We start from the raw sequence: 22,631 nt of genomic DNA, 5'->3' as shown, positions 1-22,631 counted from the left end.
TATATATATATATAATATTGGTACTCTCGATACCTATTTAAAACAGCATCATCATCATTACTGTGTTCTTTTAATATAGGTATTATGGAAAGAGGTTGTTCAGACCCTTCGACAGAGAGTCCAGAGAAAATAGCTTGATTTTGGTTAATTTTAATTATCATGTGTTGACCTAGAACAACGGCGTTATGCGAAATGAAATTGGCATAACGCTGTTAACCTTTATTTTGTTGGGATGTTCTACTAGAAACAAGTTTTACTTTATCTAATCATATAAAGCTATGTGGAAAGACAGAATATGATAAAAAAGTTTTGGTATTATTACAGCTTTATTAATTATGTTAGCATATTTTCTTTAGTTTAGAGCATGATTTTGTAGTGTTATTTAGTTTTGATTTATTGATTATTTTCTTTTTTTTTCTCAACCCATGCGAAGTTGATTTATCATAAAAAATGTTTTTAATATGGAAACAAATAATTTTATTTACACAAGAAAATTACAATGTGAATAAAAGCAGAGATAAAAATAAGCATTAATTTCTTTTACATTATATTTAAAAAAAATGCATAAAATCAAATATCATAATTTTGGATTTGAAAGATTACATTATATCAAAATGTGCAAATATTTGTTTATTTTAAAGATGAAAAAAAAAACAGGTTTAAAGGTTTTCTCAGAGATGGAATTTGTATAAATAATGCAAAGTTTTTTACAATTTTTAAATCACTTTAGAAAGGAGTAGTTCGCATATTGTTCTATTCAATTTTTTAAATTACTAAAAATAAGCTTAAATTTTGTGTAATTATAGAATAAAATTTTTTGCTTCCTTTTATATTTCAATGACTGTTTAAAGAAACGTATTTTGATAGACTGATTTTAGTTAGAGTATCGAAAGATTTGACACGTAGTAATAATATGATTAATAAAAGTAGGCAAATTATTTACTTAGATGGGTTTTTTTTTGTTGCAAAATTTTGACATAGTTCAAATTATTAACTATTTTATTACTTTTAGAATAGTTGATTTCTCTTAAGTTAGGTTTTAACTATTTTGAATTTATTATTTTCTCATATCTAGTGCTTTATTACGCTTTACACATATTTAAGGAACCGAGGAATAGATACATAAATTGGTGCATCGGTTCCTCAGATATTGTAACAATAAGATTCTTAAACTGTGGTTTTGAGATGTTCACAATTAAAACTTTAAATCTATGATCAACACGTGCTTATCAAAACCATTTTTAAAATGGAATGGGATTCCTCTTTCAATCTTCTCAGAAATCAGTTTACAATAATATATCTGTTGCATTTTATGTTTTAAATTGAGTGTTATTTCTTCAGCATTACGTTTTTCATAACTATTATCGGCAATTTATTATTTCGAATTTAATTTAATTATATTATTATTAATCGTTTTTATAAATATGCTAAAATAAGTAATTAAATAAATCACTGTTTAAGTGAAGATAGACTAGTATGAACTCTTTAAAACAGTTTTTCGGAAGCAAAGTGCATAGATATGTAATTGACTATAAAACTATTGTTTTAAAATTTAACTGAAATTAATTAATATTTTTGATTTAATTAATATTAATATTTTAAAAAATTAAGTTTTCAAGCTGTGGCATTTTAATTATTGTCGTAAACTCGAAAATCTGAACTACCTTTTAATTCTTCAATAGACCATTGGAAGCTTTAATTTTCGAATGCACTCTGATTTTTCATAATTATCAGAAATTTTAATATATTTAAAAAAATTGAAGTTAATAAATATATCGAATATCATGTATTTCTGAATTCACATTCTTTTAACAACATATGAATAACTTGTATATAGCATAGGATATTAATTTTAACAAGAATTTATTATTTTAGTAAATTAACAAATATTATTTACACAAAAAAGCAATGATTAGACTTACCACATAAAATGTTCAACTGAACTAAATCTAACATTAACTTTTCGAAATTTAAATGAAATAAATATTATGATATCCGTTACTTAAAAATACATTGAAACTCTAAGAATATGTAATTAAATAAATAATGACATTGTCAGTTAAATGATATTTGGCGCAGTAAAGGACCTGCTTTTGGCTTTCAAAATGTATGTATTCCTAACTGGAATATTGGATAGCTTACAATTAAAACGAAAATAATACGAGGAAAATTTTACTGGAGGAGGAAATTCCCAGAATAAATAAAAGAATGCATAATGATATTATTCATGAGCTATGCTATCAGTGAGGTTTAATGCATGCATAATTAATTTTCATATCTGGTATAAATTGTATTAGAGCTTTAATATTAAGCAATTACATTTTTAAGTTAATTAAAGGAATATGCAAAATGATATCTATGAATTGAATTACCTTTAGCGAGCTTAAAGCCTTCTTAAAATATAAATATATAATAAAATTTTAATGCCTTTTATGCAAAAAAAAAGAAAAATAGCTTTTATTCGAATAATTAAATTTTAAATTTCTCTTCCTAGAACTAATTTAAATATAAAAATTATATGCATATATAAATGCATAATGTATTTTCAAAGCATTTTATGAAAAAAAATGTTATTCTAATTTTTGAATATAGGCTTTTTTTCTTTAAGCAAATTTGAGCTGAAAAATTTACGAGCTGTTTAATTGTGAAGAGAAATTATACTTCCCTTTGCTCATATTAGCATTTTCCTAGGTGCACGTTTCACTGTTACTTTTTTAAGCTAAAATTGACCATCAATAATCTTTCATTGATAAATAAATTGGCAATTTAATAACTTTACTTTCATAGATTATTTTTAATGACTTGTATCTATTCCAAGTATTTATGATTATTATATGTTTTTCTTTGATTGTTTGGCAATCGATTTCAACAATTAGCTTGTGAGAATGTAAAAACTTTTTTTGGAACATTTGAAAAATAATCTGATTTCAAAATATTGGACCATCATGAATGTTTCGTTCAATATAAATACATAATACATTTTTAATGCGTTTTAAATACGAGCTGGTATTTGCTCTTTAAAGATATAGTTAAGTATGAGAAGCTTATTCCTTAAATTGATTTGATTACAAAACTTTTTTATTTTCAACATACTGTTCAGTTTTAAAAAGTCTTTTTGTTTTACTTCATTATTATCTAAAGTGCATTGAGTTTCGTTTTTTTAAATCAAAATTTGCTATCATTAATCTTTATCCTCATAACGATGGGTTATAATTTGTGTTATTTGTGTTATTGTGATATTTGTGTTACTCATGAATTAAGCAGAGCAACGTGAACGAAGCAAAAATATTGACGCAAAAGTAGACATACTATAGTTTCGGTTCTATAAGCAAGAACATTCTTTAGTGTCAAACTGTAAAAGGATTTAAGAAAATATGAGATAATCAGGCTGCAATAAGGACAAAAAATAGTTTGACCTGTGCGGGAAAGTAACAAGTTTGAACAAGATAATAAAAGAAGGGAGATAAGAAACAGGTGTGTTTGAAATTATGTGACTCTAAGTGTGAATGATCTGAAAATTATTGTCAGGAATATTTACCAAATTTCTTGTCAATGTAATCTTGTATACAATGGTCAAACTAAACGTATCCTTAAACTTCGACGACTTGAAGAACATGAAAGATAACTCAAAAATCAGGAAATCAAACGGTTTTTCAATGCTCTACATAGGTGAAATTCTAAGAGCAAGTTTGAGTTTTCGTCTGCTAAAACCATTCAGCAGTGTGCTTCAGCTACTAATTTTGATTTCTGGGAATCATTCCATATTTTGAAAAATTTAATTAATTTAGTTAATAATCCTTCTATTATACCATTCTTTATTAATGTTTAAAAATATATTTTAATCTTATTTCTACATCATATGCACCTTGGATTCTCAGTTAAGTCTTCGACACCACAACTGTTTCTTTTTATCTCCCTTCTTTTAATTTTTTATTTTAGCCTGTCTTTTTATTACTGGTTTAATCACTTATTGCAACGTGTTTTTCTCACGATTTCTTCTGTTCATTTTGTATTTTGAAATTGGAACTTCAGTCTGGCCTTTTAGTGCCCTCATTTGTGCCTTACTCACATTCTTTTGTTTTTAATTGACATTTAAAAAATTATATTTAGTTAACTTATTTATCCTGAATCATAATTATTTGTAAAATATTCGTTGTTTGATAATTTTAGATAGATATGATTTTGGAAGAAACTGCTATTTTTGGCTTTGAATAAATAAATAAATAAAAGTATTAATTTAAGAGTAATAAAACTGAATATGCCTGTAAAATGTTGAGGAAACATTTATAAAATATCTTAATAAATCTTTAAAAAAGCCAATACGTCAGATTTAGAATGTAAATGAATTTAGTAAGAGCAATTAATTTTAATGATTAGAATAAAAGTTTCGATCATAAATTGAAATAGGAGTAATCACTTAATTTAAAAATATATGGTTCTTTCTAAAATAAAAACGAATCTCTCAAGTAGTTAAAATAATGAATATGATGTTCATTAAAAATAATTTTATTTTAATTAATTGCTTTTTTCATTTAAAAAAAATAACATATGCGCAAACTAATACAAATATAGGAAAATTGCTATGTTACTTTCATTTATTTTTTAAAACAAGTAGTGGATTGATATGTTTAAAATAAAATAACAGATGAAATTTCAATTTCTTTTGAACGAAGGAGGGATATAATACGTACGTAGTTTATTTTTTTCAAGCATTTTTTGAATAAATAATCTGTTTAAAAGAAATGATTAATATAGTGAATTGTTTTTTAAGCCGCTTGTAATGTACTGTTTTTGTTTATGTTATATTTATTTTCTAATTATTTATAGGTTGACAATTAGAAATAGGCTATCTTTCGTGGCAAATATGCCAAAACATATTTTGTTTCATGGATTGAATAAAATATTTTTCTTTTCTACTTATTGAAGCAATTTTTTACAAATTACAGCAAAAGGAAAATTTCAATTGCATTTCCTAACAACCAAAAGATGTAAAATAAATAATGTTAATAGAATGTTTTTCAAATTCTCAAAAAATATTGACTACGGTATATTATTAAAACTTCTTTTATTTCGTAATTTTAATCAAGCTGAAGAGTTTATAGCGAATTTTCTTTTTGGATATCATGTTTTTTGTACCACCAGAAATGATCTTTAAAACAATAAAATATGTGGAAAATATTTTTGAGTGTAAAAAATATGGCTAAATACATAACTGAAAACACACTCTCAGAAATGAAACTCTCGCTTTTGACAATTCAGCAATCCTTGAACTGCATTTGAGAATCATTTCGTCACAAAACTAAATTATTAATAATTTTTTAACGAAACGGGAATTCTTGACGAAACGGGAACTTCAAAATATATGACGAAAATGTTTCCTCATCTCGAAACCTCATTGTAGTGCAGTGTGGTAGATCGTTAACTAGAATGGCGAAACTAGAATGAAGACTAAACGTTTGAAAATAATTGGGACGAAATAAGGTTACCGGATCAGGAGGATGCTGGGTTCGAATCACCCATCGGACATGCATGTTGTTCATCTCTCTGTTCTATCTGTCCTTCTTCTGACGTTGAGGTGATTTATATGGGCTATATGGTGCCCACGATAAAGTGATTGTTAGAAAATTCAGAACATCAGGCCCTATGAGGGTTTCTTTTTATTTGGAAGAAAATAGTATGACAAATATTTCTTTAATTTTGACAAAATTTACTTCCTCGAAGAAATGATGATAGTTATTCTGTCACTTTGAAGAATTTTTCGCACTGAGCATACATCAGGTAACGGTTTCGTCAAAAATGAAGAAAGTCTCGTGACATTTGAGTGTCTATTTTTTACAGTGCATTATTCTACATTAATTGCTGAACTTCATTTTTTTTATTATTCGCATTCACTTTGTTATGAAATTATCTTTCCCAAAAACGAATATATGGTATTTAATTATTAGGTTCAATCATATTCCATTACGAAACATAAATAATTTTCTGACAGAATAAGAAAAATTAAAAATTAAATGCATTACAAATAACTAATAGACTGGTAAATATATTTTAAATATTACTCACTGATAATAAAAATAAAAGCACTGTTATACATAATTTACAAAATTCTGCTAAATTTTTCTGAGGCGTATGTAATTTTTATAACATTATGAATACTTGAGACATTTTCTAATTAACTCAAAGAAATTTATAAGGTACTATACAGCATTATAATACTGAGCTATATATAATACTGAGCTATAAAGCTTTATTGTTTTTGTCAGAAGAGTTGAGACTTTAAACTAAACTAAAATAAATCTGCTAAAGTAAACAAAATAAGTATATAACAAAGTTTTTACAATAGTTTTCAACAAAACTAAATTTAAAGCACAATTTGCAGCAATTTGTCTTCTTGTTATCTGGAGAGTTTTGAAGCAATACTAAAACTTCAGCGCAATAAACCAAATAATTCATTTATACCAAAAGCTGAAGTATTCATTAGCTTGGACAATCCCTTGCTATTAAACAATAGAGGAGCTTTCTTCGAGTAAAGAATTTGAAAGTGAGTAGACAGCCAGGCAAAACTGATACCTTTCCTCAAAAGAATTTCGTCCCTACACAGAACTCAGCATCTTTGTTTTCAATCCCAGCTATCATAGCTTCGAGAGCCACTTCCTACAAATAAACTCCAAGTGAAAGGGATCTTTTACTTTTTTTTTACCTCCCCTTTTTGTACCTTTCGCTGAAAACTCCCCCTCCCCATTCTACTCAAGGTACATAACCCCATTCACATGGTGCCCTAGAACCCAATGAAATCTTAATCGAAGGAGCTTCTTTAAAAGGGCGTAGTAAACTCCGAGACAAAAGAGGTGGAAAAGTGGACGCCCTGTGATAGACCCTCTTCTGGAACCCCCCTCCAAACAGATCACCTCCTACCCACGTCAATCGAGAACCTCCTTTTGTAGCAGCAGCTGTTGTTTAAAAGCAGGGGCGCACAGTTAGTAGGGTGTAGGTGAGGGTAACGCTACCCTGGCATCTCTCAACCTGTTACCCGGCGTGTTGGCAGACGACAAGTCCTTCTCATTCACAGGGCTTGCGAGGGTGACAAAGGGGCCCCCTTCGAAAGGCCCCATTAAACCCGTAATTGCTGTCGCAGCCAGCTGCGCCCCTGGAGGAGGCCTTTTGTTTCATTAGCGATTTCCTATGGCTTCCTCTAAGCCCCTGCTTTTATTCATTCCCCCCTCTTTTTCAAGAGCATCTTTCCTCTTTGCAGAAAAACATCTTCCATACCACACCTACACCGAGCGTTAAGGATGAGGAGGATTTTTTTTGTCGCTCTTGAGCATCTTCCTCCCCCATCATCAACTCATCTTTCCCTCCATTCCTTTTATCTTTTAATCTGATCTGTGTTTTATTATTTCAGAACTGGAGTGATACTCGATGTTCTGGATGGAAGGTGAACGGGAACGCTGATACGGTTACCTCTCATCGGATTTGAGTATTTTCTCTTGGTTGGTGGTTTTCTGTTTAAGGTGTTAAGATGGTTTTCGTTTTTATATTTTGATAAAATTAAATACCAGTAGTTTGCATTAGTAAATTTCAGATTAAAATAATTTAAATATTTGAATGACAAGTTTGCATTTTTCAGTACATCCACAGTTTTTTAAGGGTACTGTAATTAAAATTAGGATGTTATAACAGAATTATTTACTAAATACACAAGTTTTTGAGATTTCATGATTCGTCTAACACAAATGCGATAGAATTATATAAATGTTTATTTCACCATTTTTTGTGAATGAAATTGAATAACTTTCTTCGAAGTGATGGAAATGTTTCAAGAAAGGTCATTTTTTAAAGATTTATTGATTTAAATTTTGCTATTTATATTGATTCATGTTTGATGTGATTTAATTATACTGATGTTATCCACTATCCATTTTGTTTCAAAATGAGTCATACTCAATTTTTTAATCAGTCATTGTATACCTTCAACCAAACTTTATCTATGAAGTAAAATAAAAAATAACATGAAATTAAAATATAAAATAATGTATCCTTTAAAACAATATATTTGTTTTATTTTATAAGGAAAATAGTTCTTAAAAATAGTCATATAGTTATAAATGTTAAAATTTTTTTTTCTTACTTGATTTGATTTGACTAATCTGATAGAGCCATTTTGTTTCAAAATACGGCATACACTATTTTAAATTTTATAACTTCTACCAAACTCTCTTTAGAACATAAAATAAAATTCCTCACAAATTTATTTGTTTTATTTAATAGAAAGAAATAGTTCTTAAAAATAGGAAAAGTATTATGATTTTTCAAATTTTTGTTCTTAAATAAGATAAAAATTATTTCTGAGTTACAAAACATTGATTTATTTTACAGAATAGTATTTGACTAACTAAAATGCTCTCCTTTTACATATGAAAGGCTTAAAATATTGTAAAGATTTATAATTATGCATTTTCGAATATATGATTGAAATATTTTAAGGAATTATTCCTAAATCAAGAATATTTTGTAAAAATATAAATGTAGGTTGTGTAAACGATGGAGTTACTTTTGTTTTAAACCTTGATCAATGCGTAAACTATGCTTAAAATAATAACAAAACGAAAGATTTCTCTTTTTTAAATAATTTTACTTTGCATACAATAGGTTTCAATAGGTACTGTAAACTGGTTTAAACTGGTAGAGTTTTTCCTGGTTAAATACCGGTAAAAATTAAAGATCTGGTGACGCAGTTTATTTTTTGTTCCCATGAAGGCCAAAGGCTAACATATGATTTTATGATGCATCTTATTTTTTGAGAGGTTTAATTATTGCCCTCTGGGAGCATATAGGTGGGCATAAAAATATTTATTTTGTTTACTAGTGCATAATTGATCCAGCAAAAAATAAATCCAGCGAATCGTGGTACAGAATTAAGCACACCCTCTCATACAATTTTAAAATCTTTCCACTTTTCTATTTTTTCCTTTTTTTTTAATTTTATCAATTAAAACGATTGTCTTTTAATTTTATCAATTTTACGAGGATCTCATCTTGAAATACGAATTAAAAATAATATATTTTTAATTGATAAATTCAAATTTTTTAAAAGTTCTTAAACCAAAATTTTCTAAAAGTGGTTTTTATTATCCAAAATGTTTCAGTATCATGCAAATTAAAAGTAAGTAGTTAGAACCTTTGATTTTCGCTGTTGCAATCAAGAAAAATAGATTAATTTCTTAAAACCTGATTAATTTCTCCCGTTGCACTAAAAAGGTCGTATACTATCAGATGACGTGAATTTGTATATGTCTTCAGAAAACAGGCATGAGCAGCATACTTGGTTTGCAATTTATTTTGGCCGAGCTGTCATTTTCGAGTCTTAGAAATTCGACCTTATGTCGCAAAAGAGCGTAGTTTATTGTTGTCGATCATTGTTCCGAAAAAAAAATTATTTTTTTCATTATTAGCTGACTTTGTCTCAGATTGAAGTCAAGAATTCAGATTGAATTCTCCAACCCCCAATGAAAGAATATTTTTCACAGAGACGTAGCTTATGTTTGAAAATTATAGAATAATTAAGTTTTCCTTTGTAGAAAAAAAGCCAATACACAACACAATTCAGAAGGCATCATTAACTAACACGTATTACAAACTGATGCCTGTATCATCCGTAAGTTTGATGACGTATTTACACAAAAAAAGAAAGAAACTTCATACCTATGTGAAATAAGATCACCTGACTGACAAAAAATTAGCCACCATTACTAAACGTATCATAAGTCAGAGTTGTGTCTGTTATGCTTTGGAGGTGCTTCTTAATTATGGATTGCACTCACTATGCATTCATTATGCATTGTACAAGCATTCACCATGTTTATCTTAACATTCTGGGTGATTAGGTCTTGTTTTTCAGACAACGTCTTCCTAGGGAGTATCCTGTAAACACCCTTTTCCTTTTAAAATGGCTAAGTTAAGTTTATAGAGGTGAGAGAGAATATGTGATTGTGTTAACGAATATTGACATAACCAATTATATCCCTATTGGCCAGCAAAATCACCTGGCTTGAGCTCCATAGAAAATCTGCGACACATGTTGTAACGGGGTATATAATGTCCAATTCAGTGGTAGTGCCATTGAAACTTTAAATAATTAGTCTGTGGCTTAAATTGAATGCGACGTTCCAGCCAAACAACCTCGATTCATTTATATAGTTGTTTGTCAAGTCTGAACTGAAGTTACTCTTTATTAAATAATGTTTTTCATAATTTCTGTAGGAGTAACTAATTTTCTATCAATCACCAATTAACGTGCGTTGAAATTTAATTCCGTTTAATTATTATCAGTATAAATAATAATAATAATAATAATGAAAATAAAAATAAAAATAATGAAAATATTAATAATAATAACAACAGGAAGAAAGCACTGTAAAAATTCCAGGATCAAATTACTGTATAAATTACCGCACTTTGGGTGCATCATCCGTAAAATCTATTTTTACCGTCAAATGTTATGTCGTAATTGTTTCAGTAATATGTATTTAATTAGAATGATTCAGGGATTTTGCGGTAAATATTACTGTATAATAGATCTTTTGTTCCGTAACGTGTTCCGATGAAAGTAGATTTTACAGTATAAAGTAACCGCACTCGAAACACCGGTATTTTTTACCGTAATTTGATCCGTAACGTTTTACAGTATCTTTTCTTTATCCTAATAATTAAGAAGATGAAATGTCTTCCTAAAATAGTAAAGAAAAAATCAAATAAAGATTAAACAGATTTTGAATTCAAAATTTATATTTAAAGCAAAGAACGTAAAATAATAAGATAGTATTTTAATTTACATCATTATTTGCATATATTTTTTTTTTAAATTAATATATATGCTTGTAGAGATACATTTAGAAATGTCTAAGACAATGTGAAGATTTACGAAGATATAACTTCACTATTACATCTCCTTCCCTTAATTGTTTTCTGAATTTGAAATGAAGAAATTTCTCCACATAAGATCCTCTTGGCGGTGGATATACAAGCCAGAACGTTATTGGAGGAAGTTATCGATCATATCTTAAAAGGAAAATATTTCTCATCAAAATGTTATCCGGATTTAAATTAAACTGACTCTCTCACTTCTCCCCCTTCCCGTTGCTTCCGCTATTTTACGGAAAACATCAAAGATATCTTCCCTTTACTTGTAATTAGCAATTCAGTAACAATCTTTGCTTCGCTTTCTTTCTTTTTTCTTTTCATTTTTCCTTAAAAGACTCTCACAGCTTTGTCAAAAGAGGCATGATTGTTGTATTCGTCATAATTCGTCAGGAGAACCCCAATTTCTTTGTTGTACACGGTGCATATTTAAAGCGATGCTTTTATTTGGTCGTTGGGCGTTTTCCCCGATGATATTACGGAAAGTATACTTAAACAGATTGATTTATTTGGATACTTTAACTCCCAAAAGTATATCCGAATTCCTCATTTAGAATTCTAATCTAAAGCAAATGTAAATAAATTTATTATACCAGAAAAGTAATGCTGATTAATATTCGTATTTCCGTATATTATGATTTAATTATTATTTATGGAAAGAGGAGATTTTTAAGAATGGCTTTTATTCATTTTAATATTTCGATTAAAATAGAATATTTCGAGCAAGCAGTGTCTATCTTTGCAATTTTGAAGATGTTGAAATGAGCTTCAGATGTTGATAATAAATAACTAAATACCATGATAGACTTTTATGAGATTACATGAAAGAATGGCGTGGGATTTTATGAAAGCGCCAATACATCTGATATTTTAGTCTCTATAAGTTGAAAATTATTGTAATAAAAATCTTTAAAGTGATGTTGGCTAAAGTTTTAATAATATTTGTGATATTTATCAAATACCATACTGATATTTTAAGATTAATTGATTGAAAGTTCTGTAATTGTTGCCAATATATCTGATATTCAAGTTTCTAAAAGATGTGAACTAATATCATAAAAATAGTAATTGTTTCCCAGCTTATATCGCAAGATTTATAAGTTAATATCAGTACATCAAATGTTTATTTTTTAGAATTTATCTGTTAAGACTGTTACTATATGATACGAACTCAAACGTTACAAATGTTGGTAAAAAGAATAAGAAAATGCATAAGAAGTTCTAAGTTTTTTAACTGAAAAACAGTTGAGATTGAGCAAAATCAATTTGCACAGCGAATTTATTTGAGAGGCCAGGAGTTATTTCTCCCAAAGTTTTTGGTTTTAGATAAATTTTTTTTTTTACAAATAAACCATTTGATGCCTATTGTTACGATTTAATGCATGTGTTTGATAGTTTTTACGTAATATAAGTGTTAATGATTTTGGTTTTGAATATTCGTATTCGCTCGGCTGTTTGGTTCATGACAAATTGTGAACTATTCAAAAATTTCGTAATGGAATTTTCATGCTTTGAAAGCTTTCGAATTTTCTATTTTCAAGTAATTTTTTGATGCATGCGTTAATTATTTTCAGCACCATCTGTTAAAAGATTTTTTATCTAAAGCTATAGATAAAGCAGCTCAAAGAATCAAACCCTGGTCGAAGTTATGGCTAGCGAAGACTCTATACACCACTCTGTAACAGGCGACTACTTACTTTTTAAGCAAACAACAATACATTGAAATATCTGAGTATCCTTTAGAGAAATGCATTGGAAAAAGGGAAAAACTTGTAATTTCCCCTTTGTATTTTGGCTCTGTTACCAAAAAACTCAAATATATGTGATTAAAAGGAACTTACGCAATTTAACGACATAGATTCTTTAAATGAAATGATTGAACTTAAGTAAGCTTGTTAATTTGCCGTTTTTCTTCTTCGTTTGTTATAAAGCAATTAATATTCTCTCCTGTTTTCGTTTCAAAGTAATTTTAAGGCCTGTTTAGAAAATTAAATTTAAGTCTCTGAAAGATTTTAATAGTTTTGAAAATCGCTGCGGCATTTGCCAATGTGACCTTGGTAACATCAAACAAACCACACACACTTCAAAATTTAGACTTAAAGAACTAATTAATATGTCTCACATCAAGAATACGATGAATCATTAATCGCTTCACCTTATTGGAATCTTGGGTACAAATTCAATTTCCACAATGCAAAAATTATTTCCCTCTCAGTCGCAGCAGCTCATCCTGATGCCCTGGAATCTTGTTTCATTCATATGAATGCTGATTCTCTTGTTAACGACATTACTTCCTCACCATCTCTCCATAGCACGTGGAAATGGATTTTACCTTAATTCACCCCTCTCTGACTCACTAGTTTTCCTCCTTCTGTTTCTTCATCTTTATTTTTGTTTCATTCTCGGATACTGCGGTTTTACAAGTTTTGTTTCTCACCTTTATTTCTTTTGCACTTTTACGTTTCAGATTTTAAATCACTAACTGCACAAGTGGGCGACCTTTGTGTAGAATACAAACCACAGGCAAACAACGTTAAAGAGCACAAAAATAATACAAACTAACCACCTTTTTGTTCCTTGCTTCCCTAACTAACCACCTTTTTGTTCCTTGCTTCCTATTCGTCGTCATCCATTCACCCTTCCCTCCTTTTGGCCGTTGCTCTAAACCCCCTTGTGACGTCACCTTTCTCTCTATTCACCCCGTTTTCTCTCATTTCTTTCTGTTGCACTGATGAAGGTTGCCCTTCGAGCATCCGAAACAACTGTCTGTATTTTATTTTTGTGCTCTTTAACGTTGTTTGCCTGTAGTTTAAATCACTATTTCTTCTCATTCACGTCTGGCAGGTCCTGAGAATAGGCACCTATTTTTGAGCGCTTGAGACATAATTTTTTTCCCATTCATTTCCATAATTTTTTAATCATAAATTTTTGTTTTCTTTACGCGATTTTTACAGAACCTTCTTTCAATGTAACTCCTAAAATAATTTTTTTTTTAAAAAATAAAATGAATTTTACAAATTTATGGAAGTTGTGAAGATAAGGTTTGCTTCAAGATTGACTGGAATCGTAGGATTGAACGGGCAATCGGATAGATTCTTACCTAAAGGCTGAGTCACCACCTAGCCAGATAATAAAGTGGAAACCAAGCAGGGGAAAGAAAGGAGTCAATTTTCCGATCGTCGTTGAAACTTTACGACTCCCAAAATGATCCCAAACCTTAACCTGAAACTGCCCTCTACACTGGGGAGGGGCCATCAAAATAACTGTTGGTGACGAGACTGTAGAGAAAAAGGGGGTGGAGAAAAGGATATAACGTGGTCTCCACCTCATAAAAAACAATCGATCTCTTCGTCCAATGCATCTCGCCAGTCGAAGGTTGCATCATGGCTTCGAGGGCGACAGGACGAGATCAAAAACGAACTAAAAATAAGAAAGAAAAATAACGACTTCTTATAAGCGATCAGGGATAAAACAATGCATGCCCCTTGTCAAGGCCGATGACAGAAAATGTTTCTAGGCCGCAGTCATCCGTGCAAAACAGTTTTCCGTTTTCTTCAAGAAATGAGTAGCGGCGGAGGAGGGATGGTGTGGGATGGAAAGCATTATTTAAAATAAATGATGTCTTATGGCGAACCTCTCATCTTTTCTTTTTTTCTTAATAGAATAACGATATTTTTTGAAATGCAGGGGTTCCTTCCTTCCATTTGCCCCCTCTGGGCCCCCTCCAACACCTCCTAATGAAAAATCATTCTGTGGTCGATATTCTAGTATCGAGGGGGCTGGAAAAAAGAAATGCACTCCATTCTCCTTTAGAAGCCTGCGTCGGTGTTTTTATTTGTTTTGGTGCTTGTGCCCTCTGGCTCTACAGCCCTCTACCTCCATGCAAAATGTGTTGTGTATGTGTATTTCAGGGGTGGAGTGGATTCCTGATTGCCTCGTCCTACTTCGTAGGTCATTTCAATAACCATTTCTGAAATCTGTTTCCAATGCTTGGAGTTGTTATTGTTCTTTTTTTTTTACACTTCCTCTTTCTCAAGTAGAAATTTTATTTATTTTTACTGCTTATTATTATTGATGTTATTTTTCCTTGTTAACGCCCTGTTCCGTCTCTTTTTTAAGTGCATAGGTTTAGTAGATTGAGTGTTGGGCTTATAGGCCTCGATCACGTCGAATCCAGTTAAATTGAAAATTAATTTGAAACAGAGAGTAAGGCTCAAATTGATATTTCCGTTTCAAAAATTGCAAAGCCATTTGCAGATTAAAATATTTAAGCTCATTAGTTCTGTTTTGTGTTTCTTTTTGCCCCTTTAGTTTCAATAAATGCTTACGCACGAGCAAAGAAAACTGACTGAAGGCATAGGACTAGTTCAGCTCTCTGTTACAAACGTAATTTTATTACTAATTCGAGAAATGTATTACTTATTGCGCTAATATTCATGATACAAGACAATGTCAAGGTTATGTGATGAAACTGTTTAAGTACGTAACAAATGTTGAGAGCATGATTCGTTATATCATGTATGCGCTTAATGAGATATGACGTTCTTATTTTATCCAAAAACAATTACTCATAGTATATCTGAATGAAGTAGCTAATTTCAATGTTTAAGCTTGAGCTAATGTTTTTTTACGTTAATATATTTCACGAGGAAAGTAATTTCACGAGGAATAATGTATTTCATGAGGAAAGTAATTCTTTGTGATTGGGAAAAACCACCAGAGACTCAAGAATAATAGCCCTTTTAGTAAGGCTTTGGCTCAAAATGCTATTGCTAAAAACGTTGAACCACATTCTCTTCATTTCTGTTTGACTCCAACAGAGGGTTCATTTTCATTACAACCTTTCTTCCTCCATCAATAAAAAAGAATACTTTACCGGAACATCTTAGACAGCAAGCCTTAGAAATCATAAATAATATCCCTAGAAGTAATATTAAATTGTATACCGATGGCAGTATAACTGACAATCTTGCAGGTAGCGGCATTTATATTGAAACACCTCACAAAACTTTTACTCTTAGTTAACGTAACCCAGACTTCTGTTCTGTTTTTAGAAGTGGATTACTAGCAGTGGATGCGGGACTTGAAGCCATTTTGAGGGGAAATGATTATGGAAATCTCTGGATTCTGACTGATAGCCGAAGTTCAATGGAACATCTTAATAATTGGATCGATATTGTTGATAAGACAAGTATATCTATCCTTCACAAGTTGAAGTATATCTCACTTCAACATGATATTCATTTCCAGTGGATCCCATCCCATGTGGATCTATTTGGTAACGAGAAGGCAGACTGTCTAGCAAAGGACGGTTGCAACCTGCCAACTTCTGCACCTGATGAACTTACCTACCTAGAACTTTTTTCTCAGATGAAAAACTTAAATAGGAGGATTTGGCCGGTGCCTCCCACTCATGATTGGCATAGGGCTAGTAAGCCGGGTTAGTCGTTGATTCTTCCATGCGACAGAAAAACCAATACTTGGCTTTCACGCCTTGCCAGTGGACATCTAAAATGTCTTACTTTTTCTCAGGGTACAAAATCCTATCCTCTTTGCCCAAAATGCCACCAACATCAGGCTTCAGCTGAACATATTTTAAGCTGCTTGGGACTTTTTCGGGAAGAAATTTACACTTCTCCCCTCCTTGTTTCCGACTTTTTACTCGTCAACGGATTTATGGATCTGGTCTGACACCGTCAGACCTCTTGGAGATAAATAACAGCACAACAACAACGAGGAAAGAATAGGATTAGGATTGTGCAGAAGTTTTTCAACTAACTTAATTTTTTTTTGAGTTATAGCAAAATACGTAAAAAATAAAATTAACTTTAAGGAGTTCAAACTTTGGACCGATTTCCTGATTAAACTATGGGGACCATATTTTATAGCTTTGCGACTGCCCCTACATTTTGGATGATATCTGAATCCGTCAAAAAAAAGGTATGTTATCAGTCTGATTTCGTAGCTAAAAATATCCTTTGCATGGGGTGTTCTCAATTATGCAATTAACTAGCATATTTGAGAACACCCCCTGAAATTATTTAGATTGAGTCCCAGAACTTCACGTTCTGGGACTCAATCCTAACAAACAATCCTAATCCAAACAAAAGTTAATCAGGATGGTCTATTTTCTTACTAACTGTACGTCTGGAAATAGACTGGTTAAAACAATAAATCCAAATATTAAATTTCTGTTTCAACAAACTTGACTAAAGATGTATTTTTGCTTTCTCTGCTTGAAAAGTTTTGAGAAGGAAAAAAAGTTTCTCTATTATGTGTAGTAATTTATCATTCGATATAAATTTTTAATAATATATTTATTTATCTTGAATCAGAGCATTCACGTAGTGAAAGTTGTAAAACTAAGTAGTAAGTTTAAGTTGTAAAACAAATTTCAAATTGTCAAAAGTAACTTATAATTTTTTCTATGTCTCTTTTTAAGCTTGTTTATGGAAAGTTGGACTGGAAAAATAATTATTTATTTGCGGAATCTCCTTCGTTGTAGACGAAATCGTTTCCTGGGAAACCCTTTGTGCAAACATTCTGTCAGGTTTAGAAAAATACAATCTTCACTTGTTTGATTGTACAAATTACATCAAAAGAATTTTGTCTAATGCTATAGTTGCTTGTTAAGTACAACCTAATAAAAATACCTCGTAAAATGAAAGGATTATAAGTGAATAATCCTTAGATTCAGATGTCACCAGGTATAGAACAGATCTATTTGATAAACAAGTGCACTAAAACCTGCATCATCCCACCATACAGTACAAATGGTTTTAAAATTTGAGAAAAATGATGGCACACAATGGAGAAAGCAGCTTGTTTAAGGTTTTGTTTCGTCATTTATTTTAGAGTTCATGTTTCTTCAAAGATGAAATACAGTTTGAGAAATGCAAGTTTTATTTTTGATAGTACAGATGTTCTAACAATAATTTCGACCGAGAAATTAATTGAAATGCCAGAGATTCAATATTTTAAATAATCAGTTGTGTAAAAGTAGATTGTTGATATTCATTACACAATTTTCAACGCTTTAAAACTCTGAAATGTAGGCTTCAGTTTTGTAAGAAGCCGAAAAATATAATCGATTAAGTAAATTTCCTTATAATTATGTTAAACTTGTCAGTCAGATGTGTCAATTAATTTTGAATAAATTTTTGATAAGTGTAATATTTGATATTTAAAAATTATTCGAGGTAAATCGGGAAATAATTCTTCATTTAATGACAGGAACTATACGTTTCTTTATATTGCATGCATACATTTATTAATACAATAAACAAACAAATTGCGTGTTTTAAAAGAAATCAATTTAATTTGTTTTTTTCTTTTTTTNTCCTGGGAAACCCTCTGAGCAAACATTCTGTCAGGCTTAGAAAAATACTATCTTCACTTGTTTGATTATACAAATTACATCAAAAGAATTTTGTCTAATGCTATAGTTGCTTGTTAAGCACAACCTAATAAAAAATACCTCGTAAAATGAAAGGATTATAAGTGAATAATCCTAGACTCAGATGTCACCAGGTATAGAGCAGATCTATTTGATAAACAAGTGCACTAAAACCTGCATCATCCCACCATACAGTACAAATGGTTTTAAAATTTGAGAAAAAATGTTGGAGAGATGCAGGCTGTACTGGGATGACACACAATGGAGAAAGCAGCTTCTTTAAGGTTTTGTTTCGTCATTTATTTTAGAGTTCATGTTTCTTCAAAAATGAAATAGAGTTTGAGAAATGCTGGACCGTCGAAAATGCAAGTTTTATTTTTGATAGTACAGATGTTCTAACAATAATTTTGACCGAGAAATTAATTGAAATGCCAGAGATTCAATATTTTAAATAATCAGTTGTGTAAAAGTAGATTGTTGATATTCATTACACAATTTTCAACGCTTTAAAACTCTGAAATGTAGGCTTCAGTTTTGTAAGAAGCCGAAAAATATAATCGATTAAGTAAATTTCCTAATAATTGTGTTAAACTTGTCAGTAAGATGTGTCAATTAATTTTGAATAAATTTTTGATAAGTGTAATATTCGATATTTAAAAATTATTCGAGGTAAATCGGGAAATAATTCTTCATTTAATCACAGGAACTATACGTTTCTTTATATTGCATGCGTACATTTATTAATACAATAAACAAACAAATTGCGTGTTTTAAAAGAAATCAATTTAATTTGTTTTTTTCTTTTTTTTGTATTTTACTGAAAAACATTCACAAGGTTTTTAAAAACAAAGCTAAAACAATGACTTAACATTGCTCAGTGGACTTCACAAAAACCCAAACAAGTTTTCTTGAATGACTGAAAAATTTTAAAGCCTAGACAGATGTTGGTTCTACCAATGAATTTCGCAATATCTAGACATCGCAATAAAGAAATTAGCATACATAGTAGAATTTGAGAGCAATTTTATGGGGAATATATATACTCAACTCTATTGATAGACTTAGAAAGGCACAGTGTCCCCCATTTCCTTAAAAATCCTGTTTCTCTTTTTTATCTTTCATTTTTATATGCTTCAGTGTGTGTAAATTTATACGCTACATAGATTTTTGTCGTAGATAATATTTCTTTCCTTATAAAACCTTTTATTAATTTCCTTAAGTTGTAAAGATTAATGTATATTGCATAAAAATATGGAGGTCAAGAAAAAGTATTAAGAAGTAAACCTTGAATTTAGGGATATTTAGGTATTAAGAAAACTAAAGATCTTAAAATTAAAGTAGGAAGTGTATGAAGTAATTAAAAATTATAAAGCCTTTTAAAAGTTTAAAAGTAATTAAGTACTTAAACATAAAATGAACAATTTGAAAATAAAATAAAACTTTAAAAATGGCGAGAATTTTTTATGATTTAGTCATTTTAGAGGCTGATGCATTGTAAAAATTCGAATTACTGAAATCAATTGAAAAAAAAAAACAAAGAGAAATATATTCAAGTTTTTCAGTTTAAATTTAAGGGCTATATAATGTATGGTAACATAAAATGCCTTGTATACCGAAATCACCATTCTTAAAATATATTTTTAGATTCCTTTGTATAAACTAAACTTAAAATTATCTATACATCAGAGGTTGAAAAGTAATAATTGAGCAATTAAAAGTAATGAAAATAAGAGGATATTGGTATTAAAAATATAAAAACCAGTTTGATTTAAATTAATTTTGATAAAGATTCTAAAGTTATATAGTAAGAGCTCTGCTTACGGAACACGCTGTATACGTAATGAAAATATATGTCATGAATCTATATGTATTTTATCTATTACATTCATTACATATATAAAATGAAAAACTCTAACTGTTGATAAAGAACATGAAAACATGGTTATCTTGATTACATGATTTACATTCCTTTTTTGTCTACGTTTCTACGTTTTTTCATTTAGGGTTAGTCATATATCCCATATTTACTTTAAAAAACAATGAACATAATCCTCTTCAATTCTGTTAGAATTGTTATAGAAATAGGAATTCTATCATAAGCTTAATTTTTAATTAAAAATTAAAAAAAGCTATTGAAACTTCAGAAAGAATTTAAAGAAAATTCGCTAAGTTAAAAAATAACGTTAGAGATTCTATTGACTATAATAAATTCCATGAAAAAATAAAATTTTAAAAAATCTGTTAAAACCATGGAAAAAATTCAAACGAAATTTAGAAAACTAAAAAAAACAACTTAGGTGTTTTTTAGATTAGAATAGTTTTTAATTTAAGAACTAAAAAGAAAAATTGAAGATGATGAAACCCTAGAAAAAACTGATATAATGCCCATTAAGCTAAAACGTTACTTAAATATAACAAAGATTATAATATTTTTTTTAATTGAAGAAAATAAATAAAAAAGTGGATGGGGAAACTTTAAAAGGAATTGAAGCAAAACTTGCTAAGTCTAAAGAAGTTCTGAATTAAATTATCCCTGTAGAATCTCCAAGAGAGATTTAAAAGGTAAGCTATATTACTATTACCTTTAAAAATAATTGAAGCAAAACTTGCTAAGTCTAAAGAAATCCTGAATCAAATTATCCCTGTAGAATCTCCAAGAGAGAATTAAAAGGTAAGCTATATTACTATTACCTTCAAAAGGAATTGAAACAAAGCTTTCTAAGTCTAAAGAAATTCTGAATCAAATTATCCCTGTAGAATCCCCAAGAGAGATTTAAAAGATAAGCTATAATTACTATTACCTTTAAAAAGAATTGAAGCAAAACTTGCTAAGTCTAAAGAAATTCTGAATCAAATTATCCCTGTAGAATCTCCAAGAGAGATTTAAAAGATAAGCTATATTACTATTACCTTTAAAAGGAATTGAAACAAAACTTGCTCAGTCTAAAGAAATTCTGAATCAAATTATCCCCATAAAATCTCCAAGAGAGATTTAAAAGATAAGCTTCATTTAATTCAAAAAAGATTTTTAGATACTTATTTTTATGTTTACGCACGTAATCATTCAAATTTGTGAAAATTATTGAATATTTGAATATTGTTGTTAGAAATTAAGAGTAGTAATAGTAGTATATTTAATACATAAAACATTCCTAATATATAAAATATTTGATAAAGTAAAATATTTTAAGTTAAAATTTCATCAACTGGAAATATTGAATATCGAATGCTTTCTAATACACCCTAATGTGCATCCAATAGCTAACGAAAAAAAGCGTTTTTTTAAAAACATTTTTATTTATTAATTATTTATTATGTAAATTAAAGAAAAGGTTCAAAATCATAAGAATCATTACTTCGATTATCGCAACTGAGACTTAAAAAGTTCAAAGTAATCAAAACAAAAAGTAACAAGAAATAATAAAATTTCAATGCTGAACTTTCAAATCAATCAAATTCATAGAAATTCATTTCATGAATTAAAAAATATGTTTGGATCATTACTCAGTACGCCCTAATCAATATCAAAATGTATTTTTTAAAAAGTATTATCTATTCTAAGACATCTTTTAAACTTGATTAAATCTACAACACTCAAAATTAAATTCTCAATTAGTATCATATCTAAATTAAGGTGATGCACACTTTTTAGTGAAGGAAACTAAGATAAATTGAGACAAAAAACAAATCAGATATTATTTTATATTCTAAAACTGTCTCCACTTTAAATTATATTTGTTATTTAAAAGCTATCAGACGCACTAAACCTCTTTAAAAATATTTAAATCACCAATAAAATTTTATTAAAATATATTAAAAAAATAATATTTGATCTTTTCAGAAAGGTATTCGGCATTGGAAAGCTAATCAATCTCTAGATTGAATCAAAATTAGGCTTACGATCTTAAAGTTCCTGGCATATTATTTAATTTAGGAGTGCAAATATAAAGTTTGGTCCCTAAGGAATAAAAGTTAAACATTGATAACTCAAATTTAAAAGGCCTTACAAAAATGCACCAAATCATATGAACGTTCAGCGAAATTGCGAACATTCTTGTCCTCATTTGCAGTCGTCTGCAAAATGTAACGTTTAAAAATTTTTGAAGGAAAAGTGAGTTTTTAAAAAGAAAGTTAAGTAAGCTGCAAAGGCAGTGAAATGAATATTTATATGGTTTCAGATGAACTTCAGGGGTTAACTGCAAATTGCAGAATGATTAATTTACGCAAGACTGGATTCAGGTGAGCTTTTACTTTTCATATTTTAATATGAAAAACCATTTTCCTTGGAATTTGGATAACTTAAAAAATGGGAAGAAGT

General features: G+C 29.4%; 1 pseudogene; it reads left to right on the top strand.

Moving 5' to 3' along the window:
* The first annotated feature begins 14,654 nt into the window (after positions 1-14,654).
* Positions 14,655-16,608, top strand: LOC139425356 (uncharacterized; annotated as a pseudogene).
* The last annotated feature ends 6,023 nt before the right edge of the window (positions 16,609-22,631 follow it).

The sequence above is a fragment of the Parasteatoda tepidariorum genome, chromosome 4 (genome assembly GCF_043381705.1).
Source record: "Parasteatoda tepidariorum isolate YZ-2023 chromosome 4, CAS_Ptep_4.0, whole genome shotgun sequence".
NCBI classification, from domain to species: Eukaryota; Metazoa; Arthropoda; class Arachnida; order Araneae; family Theridiidae; genus Parasteatoda; species Parasteatoda tepidariorum.
Note: the sequence above shows the minus strand (reverse complement) of the source record. Positions and strands in the feature narration are given on the sequence as shown.